This window comes from Triticum urartu, chromosome 7, assembly GCF_003073215.2.
Source record: "Triticum urartu cultivar G1812 chromosome 7, Tu2.1, whole genome shotgun sequence".
NCBI lineage: Eukaryota > Viridiplantae > Streptophyta > Magnoliopsida > Poales > Poaceae > Triticum > Triticum urartu.
Genome location: NC_053028.1, coordinates 618,673,757 through 618,686,984, shown reverse-complemented (window position 1 = coordinate 618,686,984; position 13,228 = coordinate 618,673,757).

Genomic DNA, 13,228 nt, shown 5'->3' with positions numbered 1-13,228 from the left:
TGCAGAAGGAAGGAAGGAAAAAGAGGCGAACGGAAAAGAGAGGGCAAATAAAACGGCAAGGGTGAAGTGGGGGAGAGGCAAATGAGAGGCAAATGGAAAATAATGTAATGTGGAGAATAAGAGTTGTGATGGGTACTTGGTATGTCTTGACTTGGCATAGATCTCCCCGGCAACGGTGCCAGAAATCCTCCTTGCTACCTCTTGAGCACTGCATTGGTTTTCCCTTGAAGAGGAAAGGGAGATGCAGTAGAGCAGCATAAGTATTTCCCTCAGTTTTTGAGAACCAAGGTATCAATCCAGTAGGAGACCATGCGCGAGTCACCTCATACCTACACAAACAAATAAGAACCTCGCAACCAACGCGATAAAGGGGTTGTCAATCCCTTCACGGCCACTTGCAAGAGTGGGATCTGATAGAGATGATAATAATAAGATAAATATTTTTGGTATTTTTATATGATATAGATTGAAAGTAAATAAAGAAAAGTAAAACGGTGCCAGAAATAGCTAGTAGACGGAAGATAAATATGATGGAAAATAGACCCGGGGGCCATAGGTTTCACTAGTGGCTTCTCTCAAGATTGCATAAGTATTACAGTGGGTGAATAAATTACTGTCGAGCAATTGATATAAAAGCGAATAATTATGAGAATATCTAGGCATGATCATGTGTATAGTCATCACGTCCGGGACAAGTGGACCGAAACGATTCTACATCTACTACTATTACTCCACACATCGACCGCTATCCAGCATGCATCTAGAGTACTAAGTTCATAAGAACAGAGTAACGCCTTAAGCAAGATGACATGATGTAGAGGGATAAACTCATCAATATGATAAAACCCCATCTTTTTATCCTCGATGGCAACAATATGATGACCCACAAGTATAGGGGATCTATCGTAGTCCTTTCGATAAGTAAGAGTGTCGAACCCAACGAGGAGCAGAAGGAAATGATAAGCGGTTTCCAGCAAGGTATTCTCTGCAAGTACTGAAATAAGTGGTAACAGATAGTTTTGTGATAAGATAATTTGTAACGAGCAACAAGTAACAAAAGTAAATAAGGTGCAGCAAGGTGGCCCAATCCTTTTGTAGCAAAGGACAAGCCTGGACAAACTCTTATATGATGTAAAGCGCTCCCTAGGACACATGGGAATATCGTCAAGCTAGTTTTCATCACGTTCATATGATTCGCGTTCGGTACTTTGATAATTTGGTATGTGGGTGGACCGGTGCTTGGGTGCTGCCCTTACTTGGACAAGCATCCCACTTATGATTAACCTCTATTGCAAGCATCCGCAACTACAACAAAAGTTTTAAGGTAAACCTAACCATAGCATGAAACATATGGATCCAAATCAGCCCCTTATGAAGCAACGCATAAACTAGGGTTTAAGCTTCTGTCACTCTAGCAACCCATCATCTACTTATTACTTCCCAATGCCTTCCTCTAGGCCCAAATAATGGTGAAGTGTCATGTAGTCGACGTTCACATAACACCACTAGAGGAGAGACAACATACATCTCATCAAAATATCGAACGAATACCAAATTCACATGACTACCAATAGCAAGACTTCTCCCATGTCCTCAGGAACAAACGTAACTACTCACAAAGCATAAACATGTTCATAATCAGAGGGGTATTAATATGCATATAGGATCTGAACATATGATCTTCCACCAATTAAACCAACTAGCATCAACTACAAGGAGTAATTAACACTACTAGCAACCTACTAGCACCAATCCCGGACTTGGAGACAAGAATTGGATACAAGAGATAACTAGGGTTTTGAGATGAGATGGTGCTGATGAAGATGCTGATGGAGATTGCCCTCTCCCGATGAGAGGAGCGTTGGTGATGACGATGGCGATGATTTCCCCCTCCGGGAGGGAAGTTTCCCCGGCAGAACAGCTCCGCCAGAGCCCTAGATTGGTTCCGCCAAGGTTCCGCCTCGTGGCGGGAGTTTCGTCCGAGAAGATGGCTTATGATTTTTTTTCCATCGAAAGACTCCATATAGCAGAAGATGGCCACCGGGGCCCACGAGGTAGGGGGCGCCCAGGGGGGTAGGGCGCGCCCCCACCCTCGTGGGCAGGGTGTGGCCCCCTGGTGAAGTTCTTGCTCTCAGTATTTTTTATATATTTGGAAAACATCTTCCGTGAAGTTTCAGGACTTTTGGAGCTGTGCAGAATAGGTCTCTAATATTTGCTCCTTTTCCAGCATACCACCCAGCTGCCGGCATTCTCCCTCTTTATGTAAACCTTGTAAAATAAGAGAGAATAGGCATAAGTATTGTGACATAATGTGTAATAACAGCCCATAATGCAATAAATATGATATAAAAGCATGATGCAAAATGGACGTATCAACTCCCCCAAGCTTAGACCTCGCTTGTCCTCAAGCGAAAAGCCGAAATCGAAAAATATGTCCACATGTTTAGAGATAGAGGTGTCGATAAAAATAAAATATGGACATGAGGGCATCATGATCATTCTTAGAACAGCAACTTATATAATTCTTGTCATATAATCTCTAATGCTTGAATAATAATTCAATCACAATATCAAGTATGAATCATAAACTTTATTGAAAACTAACAAACTACAATCTTAGTCATTGAAGCAATTGCAATTTATCATAACATAGGAAAGAGTCAATGCATAAAAGCTTTTCAGCAAGCCCACATAGTCAACTATCATATAATCTTTCGCAATTGCTGACACTCACGCAATACTTATGGGTATGGAGTTTTAATCGGACACAGAGAAAGATAGGGGCTTATAGATTTGCCTCTCAACGTTTTACCTCAAGGGTAATGTCAACGGTAATAGTTCATGAAAACTCACATCCAATTAGCCATATATACCAGGATCTTTCCAACATATTGTGCTTGCCAAAGGATAAAATGTAAAAAGGAAGGGTGAGGATCACCATGACTCTTATGCAATGTAGGAGATAAAAGTAAAAGATAGGCCCTTCGCAGAGGGAAGCAGAGGTTGTCATGCGCTTTTATGGTTGGATGCACAAAATCTTAATGCGAAAGAACATCACTTTATATTGCCACTTGTGATATGGACCTTTATTATGCAGTTTGTCGCTTTTATTACTTCCATATCACATGCTCGTATAAAGTTTATTTCCTCCACACCAATCAATCATACATACTTAGAGAGCAATTTTTATTGCTTGCACCGATGACAACTTACTTGATGGATCTTACTCAATCCATAGGTAGATATGGTGGACTCTTATGGCAAGACTGGTTTAAGGGTATTTGGAAGCACAAGTAGTATCTCTACTTGGTGCAATGAATTTGGCTAGCATGAGGGGGAAAGGCAAGCTCATCATGTTGGAAGATCCAAGACAATATAATTTATCTTAGATGTAAGAAAACATAACCCATTACGTTGTCTTCCTTGTCCAATGTCAACTCTTTAGCATGTCATATTTTAATGAGTGCTCACAATCATAAAAGATGCCCAAGATAGTATATTTGTATGTGAAGACCTCTCTTTCTTTATTACTTCCTATTAATTGCAACGATGACCAAAACTGTGTTTGTCAACCCTCAACAACTTTTATTCATCATACTCTTTCTATGTGAGCTCATTACTCTCCATAAGATCTATGATCTCTTTGTTTCTTTTTATTTCTTTCTCTTTTCTTTTATTCCTTAGGATCATGGCAAAATAATCAAGCCCTTGACTCAACACTAATCTTTATTATATAGCTCACGGACTCGATTACATAGAAGGATAATAAAGCAAAACTCACAACTAGATCATACTAAGAACTTTTATTCTACTAGATCAAGATATTACCAAAAGGATCGAACTAAGAAAAACGGTAAAGATAAAAGTGATGGTGATACGATACCGGGGCACTCCCCCAAGCTTGGCAGTTGCCAAGTGGAGTGCCCATACCCATGTGATTATGTCTCTCTTTTCGGGGATGGTGATGTGATGTTCTTGGCGATGATGCCCCTCAAGATACGATTCTCCTCCTCAAGCTTGTTGACTTGCTGCTTGAGGTCCATTATTTCCTTTCGGAGTTTTCCTGTAACAGCCAAAGCTCCCTGCACCCAAGGGTGCTGCATAGCTGCGGGAGAACCAGTGACACTCTTTTTCATATTCTCATAAGAAAGAAATCTAACATTGGAAGGGATAACCGAGTTTGGAATAGCTGAGCTCTGCAGTTCTCCCATTGTGAATCCAGCTTGGAGGCGGGAAGTGACTTCTTGATCCTCTTCCATGGCATCTATCCTCTTCAAATCAGCCTCCATCTCTTCCTCCGTTGCTGGCCCAAAGGGGTCAACATGATGTTGTTTGTTGATCTCGGTGCCGGATGAGACACCCGGCTCTCCCCGACTGACTCTTGCGAAGACATCTGCTCTAATCTGCAGCAGCAAAAGCTCGAAACACAAACAGGATTTTTGTGATACGGGAGTCAAACCCCGGAGATTATATAATGAATTTTTACCGACCAAAATACGTGTCGTGTACGAAAACGGAGTCCGGAGAGCACACGAGGTGCCCACGAGGTAGGGGCGTGCCCAGTAGGGTAGGGCGCGCCCTCCACCCTCGTGGAGCCCTCGTGTCCTTCCCGGACTGCTGCTTATTTTTCTATTTTTCTAAATATTCCAAAACGGAGAAATATTGCCTTAAAAACTGTTTTGGAGTCGGTTTACTTACCGTACCACATACCTATTCCTTTTCGGAGTCTGAAACGTTCCGGAAAGTGTCCCTTATGTATTCCTCCGGGGTTACGGTTTCAATAACATTGGTTTCAACATTTATGGGATTACCTGAGATATAATGTTTGATTCTTTGACCGTTCACCACCTTCGGATTTGTGCCTTCGAAGTTGTTGATTTTTATGGCACCGGAACGATAGACCTCCTCGATAACGTAAGGACCTTCCCATTTAGAGAGAAGTTTTCCTGCAAAAAATCTTAAACGAGAGTTGTATAGCAATACATAATCACCTACATTAAACTCACGCTTTTGTATCCTTTTGTCATGCCATCTTTTAACTTTTTCTTTAAACAACTTGGCATTTTCGTAGGCTTGGGTTCTCCATTCATCAAGTGAGCTAATATCAAATAACCTCTTCTCACCGGCAAGTTTAAAATCATAATTAAGTTCTTTAATAGCCCAATAAGCCTTGTGTTCTAGTTCGAGAGGTAAGTGACATGCTTTTCCATAGACCATTTTATACGGAGACATACCCATAGGATTTTTATATGCAGTTCTATAGGCCCATAATGCATCATCAAGTTTCTTGGACCAATTCTTTCTAGACCTATTAACAGTCTTTTGCAAAATTAATTTGAGTTCTCTATTACTCAATTCTACTTGACCACTAGACTGAGGGTGATAAGGAGATGCAATTCTATGATTAACATCATATTTAGCAAGCATTTTACGGAAAGCACCATGAATAAAATGTGAACCACCATCAGTCATTAAATATCTAGGGACTCCAAATCTTGGAAAAATAACTTCTTTAAGCATTTTAATAGAAGTGTTATGATCAGCACTACTAGTTGGAATAGCTTCTACCCACTTAGTAACGTAATCAACAGCAACTAAAATATGTGTATATCCATTAGAGGAAGGAAAAGGTCCCATATAGTCAAAGCCCCAAACATCAAATGGTTCAATAACAAGTGAATAATTCATAGGCATTTCTTGACGTCTACTATATTACCAATTCTTTGACATTCATCACAAGATAAGACAAACTTACGGGCATCCTTGAAGAGAGTAGGCCAATAAAACAGATTGCAGTACCTTATGTGCAGTTCTATCTCCAGCATGGTGTCCTCCATAAGCTTCGGAGTGACACTTGCGTAGGATCTGTTCCTGTTCATGCTCAGGTACACAACGTCTAATAACACCATCTACTCCTTCTTTATAAAGATGTGGGTCATCCCAAAAGTAATGCCTCAAATCATAGAAGAACTTTTTCTTTTGCTGGTATGTGAAACTAGGTGGTATAAACTTAGCAACAATGTAATTAGCATAATCAGCATACCATGGAGCAGTATGAGAAGCATTTATGACATTTATTCTCATCAGGAAAGCTATCATCAATAGGTAGTGGGTCATCAAGCACATTTTCTAACCTAGACAAGTTGTCTGCAACGGGGTTCTCAGCTCCTTTTCTATCAACAATATGCAAATCAAATTCTTGTAGCAAGAGAACCCATCTAATAAGTCTAGGTTTAGCATCTTTCTTTTCCATAAGATATTTAATAGCATCATGATCAGTGTGAATAGTTACTTTAGAATCAACAATGTAAGGTCTAAACTTATCACAAGCAAATACAACTGCTAAGAATTCTTTTTCAGTAGTAGCATAATTTCTTTGAGCATTGTCTAGAGTTTTACTAGCATATTGAATAACATTTAGTTTCTTATCAACTCTTTGTCCTAGAACAGCACCTACACATAATCACTAGCATCACACATAATTTCAAAGGGTAAATTCCAATCAGGTGGCTGAACAATAGGTGCAGAGATCAATGCTTTCTTAAGTATTTCAAATGCTTCTACACAATCATCATCAAAGACAAATGGTATATCTTTTTGTAATAAATTAGTCAGAGGCCGAGAAATTTTTGAGAAGTCCTTAATGAACCTCCTATAAAAACCGGCATGACCAAGGAAACTTCTTATACCTTTGATGTCCTTGGGACATGGCATCTTTTCAATAGCATCAACCTTGGCTTTATCAACTTCAATACCTCTTTCAGAAACTTTATGACCCAAGACAATACCTTCATTAACCATAAAGTGGCACTTTTCCCAATTCAAGACAAGATTAGTTTCTTCACATCTCTGCAAAACTCGATCAAGGTTGCTCAAGCAATCATCAAAAGAAGATCCATAGACGGAGAAAGTCGTCCATGAAAACCTCACAAATCTTTTCACAAAAGTCAGAGAATATAGCCATCATGCATCTTTGAAAGGTAGCAGGTGCATTACATAAACCAAAAGGCATACGTCTATAAGCAAAAGTACCAAAAGGGCATGTAAAAGTAGTCTTTGATTGATCTTTGGCTGACACAGGTATTTGAGAGAAACCAGAATAACCATCTAGAAAGAAAAAATGTGTATGTTTGGATAATCTTTCTAGCATTTGATCGATAAAAGGTAAGGGGTAATGATCCTTTTTAGTAGCCTTATTTAATTTGCGGAAATCAATTACCATCCTATAACCTGTAATAATTCTTTGAGGAATCAATTCATCTTTATCATTAGGAACAACAGTAATACCTCCCTTCTTAGGGACACAATGGACAGGGCTTACCCATGACTATCAGCAACGGATAAATTATACCTGCCTCAAGGAGCTTTAGTATCTCCTTTCTTACCACTTCTTTCATTTTAGGATTCAGCCGGCGTTGATGATCACGAACTGGTTTAGCATCTTCTTCCAAATTAATTTTATGTTGACATAGAGTGGGACTAATGCCCTTAAGATCATCAAGAGTATACCCAATAGCAGCACGGTGCTTCTTCAGAGTTTTCAATAATCTCTCTAAAAAAAGAGAGAGAAAGGTTAGCACTAATAATAACAGGATATATCTTTTTCTCATCAAGATAAGCATATTTAAGAGTATCAGGTAACGGTTTAAGCTCAAACACGGGATCACCCTTGGGTGGAGGAGGATCCCCTAGGATTTCAACAGGTAAATTGTTTTTCAGAATAGGTTCATGTTTAAAGAATACTTCATCTAATTCCCTTCTTTCATTCATAAACATGTCATTTTCATGGTCTAGCAAATATTGTTCTAAAGGATCACTAGGAGGTACGGCAATAGAAGCAAGACCAATAATTTCATCCTTACTAGGTAATTCTTCTTCACGGTGTTGTCTACTAAATTTAGAAATTAAATTCATGAGTCATATCATCTAAACCGATAGTAACAACATCTCTTTTGCAATCTATGGTAGCATTAACAGTGTTAAGAAGGGTCTACCAAATATAATGGGACAAAAGCTATCTTGTGGGGAACCAAGAACAAGAAAATCAGCAGGATATTTAGTTTTCCCACACAAGACTTCAACATCTCTAACAATTCCCATTGGTGAAATAGTATCTCTATTGGCAAGTTTAATTGTGACATCAATATCTTCCATCTCAGCAGGTGCAATATCATGCATAACTTCTTTGTATAAGGAATAAGGTATTGCACTAGCACTAGCACCCATATCACATAAGCCATGATAACAATGATCTCCTATTTTAACAGAAATAACAGGCATGCCTACCACAGGTCTAGGTTTATCTTTATCACGGGGTTTAGCAATTCTAGCAGTTTCATTACAGAAATAAATAACATGCCCATCTATATTATCAGACAAGAGATCTTTAACAATAGCAATATTAGGTTCAACTTTAACTTGCTCAGGAGGTGTATATGTTTTAATATTGCTTTTACGAACCACAGTTGAAGCTTTAGCATGATCCTTTATCCTAACAGGGAAAGGTGGTTTCTCAACATAAGAAGTAGGAACAATAGGATCATTATAAGTAATAGTCTTTTCTTCAACTTTAATAGGTGCAGCTACTTTTACTTCTATGGGAGGATGATATTTAAACCACTTCTCCTTGGGGAGATCAACATAAGCAACAAAAGATTCACAGAAAGAAGCTACTATCTCAGAGTCAAGTCCATATTTAGTGCTAAATTTATGAAAAATATCGGTATCCATAAAAGATTTAACACAATCAAAACTAGGTGTCATACCTGACTCCTTACCATTGTCGAGGTCCCAATCTTCAGAGTTGCGTTTAATTCTTTCCAATAAATCCCATTTGAATTCAATAGTCTTCATCATAAAAGAGCCAGCACAAGAAGTATCAAGCATGGTGCGATTGTTACCAGAAAGCCGAGCATAAATTTTTGAATAATCATTTCTCTTGAGAGCTCATGATTGGGGCATGAATATAACATTGATTTAAGCCTCCCCCAAGCTTGAGCGATGCTTTCTCCTTCGCGAGGCCAAAAATTATATATATAATTGCGATCACGATGAACAAGATGCATAGGATAAAACTTCTGATGAAATTCCAATTTCAATCGTTTGTAATTCCAAGACCTCATATCATCACATAGCCTATACCATGTCGATGCATCTCCCCTCAAAGATAAAGGGAAGACCTTCTTCTTAACAACATCTCCGGGTACACCTGCAAGCTTAAATAATCCACAAACTTCATCCACATATATCAGATGTTCATCAGGATGTTTTGTTCCATCTCCTAAAAAAGGATTAGCTAGCAGTTTTTCTATCATACCCGAAGGAACTTCAAAGCAAGCATTTTCATTTTCATTTTCAGTAGGTTGAGGAGCAACTCTTTGCTCTATGGTCGGGGTGAAGATACCCCGAACAAGCCCCTCAGAGGATTACTTTCCATAGTAACAAGTGACAGTAAATTTCAGCACACTATATAAATTTTTCTACCAAAGGCGCTTCACTCCCCGGCAACGGCGCCAGAAAAGAGTCTTGATGACCCACAAGTATAGGGGATCTATCATAGTCCTTTCGATAAGTAAGAGTGTCGAACCCAACGAGGAGCAGAAGGAAATGATAAGCGGTTTCCAGCAAGGTATTCTCTGCAAGTACTGAAATAAGTGGTAACAGATAGTTTTGTGATAAGATAATTTGTAACGAGCAACAAGTAAAAAAAGTAAATAAGGTGCAGCAAGGTGGCCCAATCCTTTTTGTAGCAAAGGACAAGCCTGGACAAACTCTTATATGATGTAAAGCGCTCCCGAGGACACATGGGAATATCGTCAAGCTAGTTTTCATCACGTTCATATGATTCGCGTTCGGTACTTTGATAATTTGGTATGTGGGTGGACCGGTGCTTGGGTACTGCCCTTACTTGGACAAGCATCCCACTTATGATTAACCTCTATTGCAAGCATCCGCAACTACAACAAAAGTATTAAGGTAAACCTAACCATAGCATGAAACATATGGATCCAAATCAGCCCCTTACGAAGCAACGCATAAACTAGGGTTTAAGCTTCTGTCACTCTAGCAACCCATCATCTACTTATTACTTCCCAATGCCTTCCTCTAGGCCCAAAATAATGGTGAAGTGTCATGTAGTCGACGTTCACATAACACCACTAGAGGAGAGACAACATACATCTCATCAAAATATCGAACGAATACCAAATTCACATGACTACTAATAGCAAGACTTCTCCCATGTCCTCAGGAACAAAAGTAACTACTCACAAAGCATAAACATGTTCATAATCAGAGGGGTATTAATATGCATATAGGATCTGAACATATGATCTTCCACCAATTAAACCAACTAGCATCAACTACAAGGAGTAATTAACACTACTAGCAACCTACTAGCACCAATCCCGGACTTGGAGACAAGAATTGGATACAAGAGATGAACTAGGGTTTTGAGATGAGATGGTGCTGATGAAGATGTTGATGGAGATTGCCCTCTCCCGATGAGAGGAGCGTTGGTGATGACGATGGCGATGATTTCCCCCTCCGGGAGGGAAGTTTCCCCGGCAGAACAGCTCCGCCAGAGCCCTAGATTGGTTCCCTCGTGGCGGCGGAGTTTCGTCCGAGAAGATGGCTTATTATTTTTTCCCATCGAAAGACTCCATATAGCAGAAGATGGCCACCGGAGGGCCACCAGGGGGCCCACGAGGTAGGGGGCGCGGCGGGGGCGCCCCCCACCCTCGTGGGAAGGGTGTGGCCCCCCTGGTGAAGTTCTTGCTCTCAGTATTTTTTATATATTTGGAAAACATCTTCCGTGAAGTTTCAGGACTTTTGGAGTTGTGCAGAATAGGTCTCTAATATTTGCTCCTTTTCCAGCCCAGAATCCCAGCTGCCGGCATTCTCCCTCTTTATGTAAACCTTGTAAAATAAGAGAGAATAGGCATAAGTATTGTGACATAATGTGTAATAACAGCCCATAATGCAATAAATACGATATAAAAGCATGATGCAAAATGGACGTATCAGTCCCCAGACTTGCCTGCACTGCGGCCCGCGGCGTGGCCTCCACCAGTGGCCCTGCGTCCCATCTACCGGCAAACACTCAAGACCCTTCCCGAGGGACCAAGCTCGCGAGGCGGATGATGCAAGACCTCCTCGGGGGCGGCCTCACCAGGCTCTTTGCGAGGGGCGGAGAGATCGGCACAGGGACACCTTGCGAGGTTCCATCGGTGTCCAAAACCGGCGATCTTGGGTAGGGGGTCCCGAATCTGTGCATCTAAGGTCGATGTAATAGGAGACAAGGGACATGATGTTTACCAAGTTCGGGCCCTCTCTATGGAGGTAATACCCTACGGCCTGTGTCGGTGTCAAAACCGGCGGATCTCGGGTAGGGGGTCCCGAACTGTGCGTCTAGGCCGGATGGTAACAGGAGGCAAGGGACACGAAGTTTTACCCAGGTTCGGGCCCTCTCGATGGAGGTAAAACCCTACGTCCTGCTTGATTAATATTGATGATATGGGTAGTACAAGAGTAGATCTACCACGAGATCGAGGAGGCTAAACCCTAGAAGCTAGCCTATGGTATGATTGTTGATGTGTACATTGTCCTACGGACTAAAACCCTCCGGTTTATATAGACACCGGATAGGGTTAGGGTTACATAGAGTCGGTTACAATGGTAGGAGATCTTCATATCCGTATCGCCAAGCTTGCCTTCCACGCCAAGGAAAGTCCCTTCCGGACACGGGACGGAGTCTTCAATCTTGTATCTTCATAGTCCAGGAGTCCGGCAAAGGTATAGTCCGGCTATCCGGACACCCCCTAATCCAGGACTCCCTCAGTAGCCCCTCGAACCAGGCTTCAATGACGATGAGTCCGGCGCGCAGATTGTCTTCGGCATTGCAAGGCGGGTTCTCCTCCAAATTCCGTGTACCTGTTGAATAAAGTCCGGTTTCTTGTAGATGTTGCGCTCCTTGGCTTCTACGCCCAATAATGGCCGCTTCCCACGTGTCAAACGAATATGAAAAGTCTGAGTGTTTTTACATTCACACCCCTAGCCGCGTAAATGAGCTGCCCTATTTAAGGGGACGAGGATTTAGATCCAATCCACACCTTCTCCCCTCCGCGAGTGTTCATCAGAGCGCATCCGACAAAGGTCCATTCCACCATGGCCAGCCGTCGCAACTCCTCCCCTCGCCCTTCCAGCCCTAAGCCTGGATATTGGGAGAGATGTTCCATCCCGCATAGCGAGCTAGTGACGCTCCAGACCAAGGGATTTCTCCCCCCGGCCTATATGGTCCCGGTTCGAGCCGGTCTTGCCGTCTACAACGGCGGAGAGCAAGCAGAGAATGCCCCTAATCCCTCCAAAGGAGAGCGGGTGTGCCTCGTCCCTTACTTAATAAGGGGGCTCGGATTTCCAATCCACCCATTTCTCCGGGGGCTGCTGGAGTTCTACGGCCTCCAGCTACATCATCTCACGCCTGCCTCAGTATTGCATATCGCGGGCTTTGTAGCCCTCTGCGAGCTGTTCTTGGGTGTTGAAGCTCATTTCGGACTGTGGAAGGAGCTATTTTGCCTCGTGCCCCGTTCCAAGAAGGGGTCAATGTATCAAGTGGGCGGAGCCGAAGTGTGGCGCATCGCCGGGACCGGATATCTGTCCGGAACCCCAAAGAAGGCGTCCGAAGACTGGCCCTCGGAATGGTTTATATAGAAGACGTCCCGCTGCCGGATCCTGTCCGGATCGGCCTCCCTGAATTCAACAGTGCTCCCTTAAAGAAGCGCCTAAGCTGGCCCACGGAGCCCTCAGAGGGAAAGTGACAGGGACATCATTTACCTGATGGGCCGAATAAGATTGTTAGCCCATTCCGGACTAACCATGATCGGGGTTATGGCCGAATGCATTATGCGGGGGGTGCAGCCGCTTCAGTATAGAAGCCACCCCATGTGGGACTTCAACGGGGAGGACGACGCCACCCGCTACGGCCGTAAGGGGCCGGATTCAGCTGCCGCTCTACTAAAGATCTTGTCCACTTTGTATAAGGGAGAAGAGGAGGAATTTCTCCGCGTCAACCCACAGGGTGGATTCTCTATGCACAATCCCCCAAGCTGGGTAAGCGGTCGCATTTACTTGCCCATCCGTTTTGTATTCCCATTGTTAAATATTCAGTCTGACGACTTCAACGCAGGAACTGCGCCGGGCTGTTAAGGAAATAAGCAGCCCTCCTCCACAA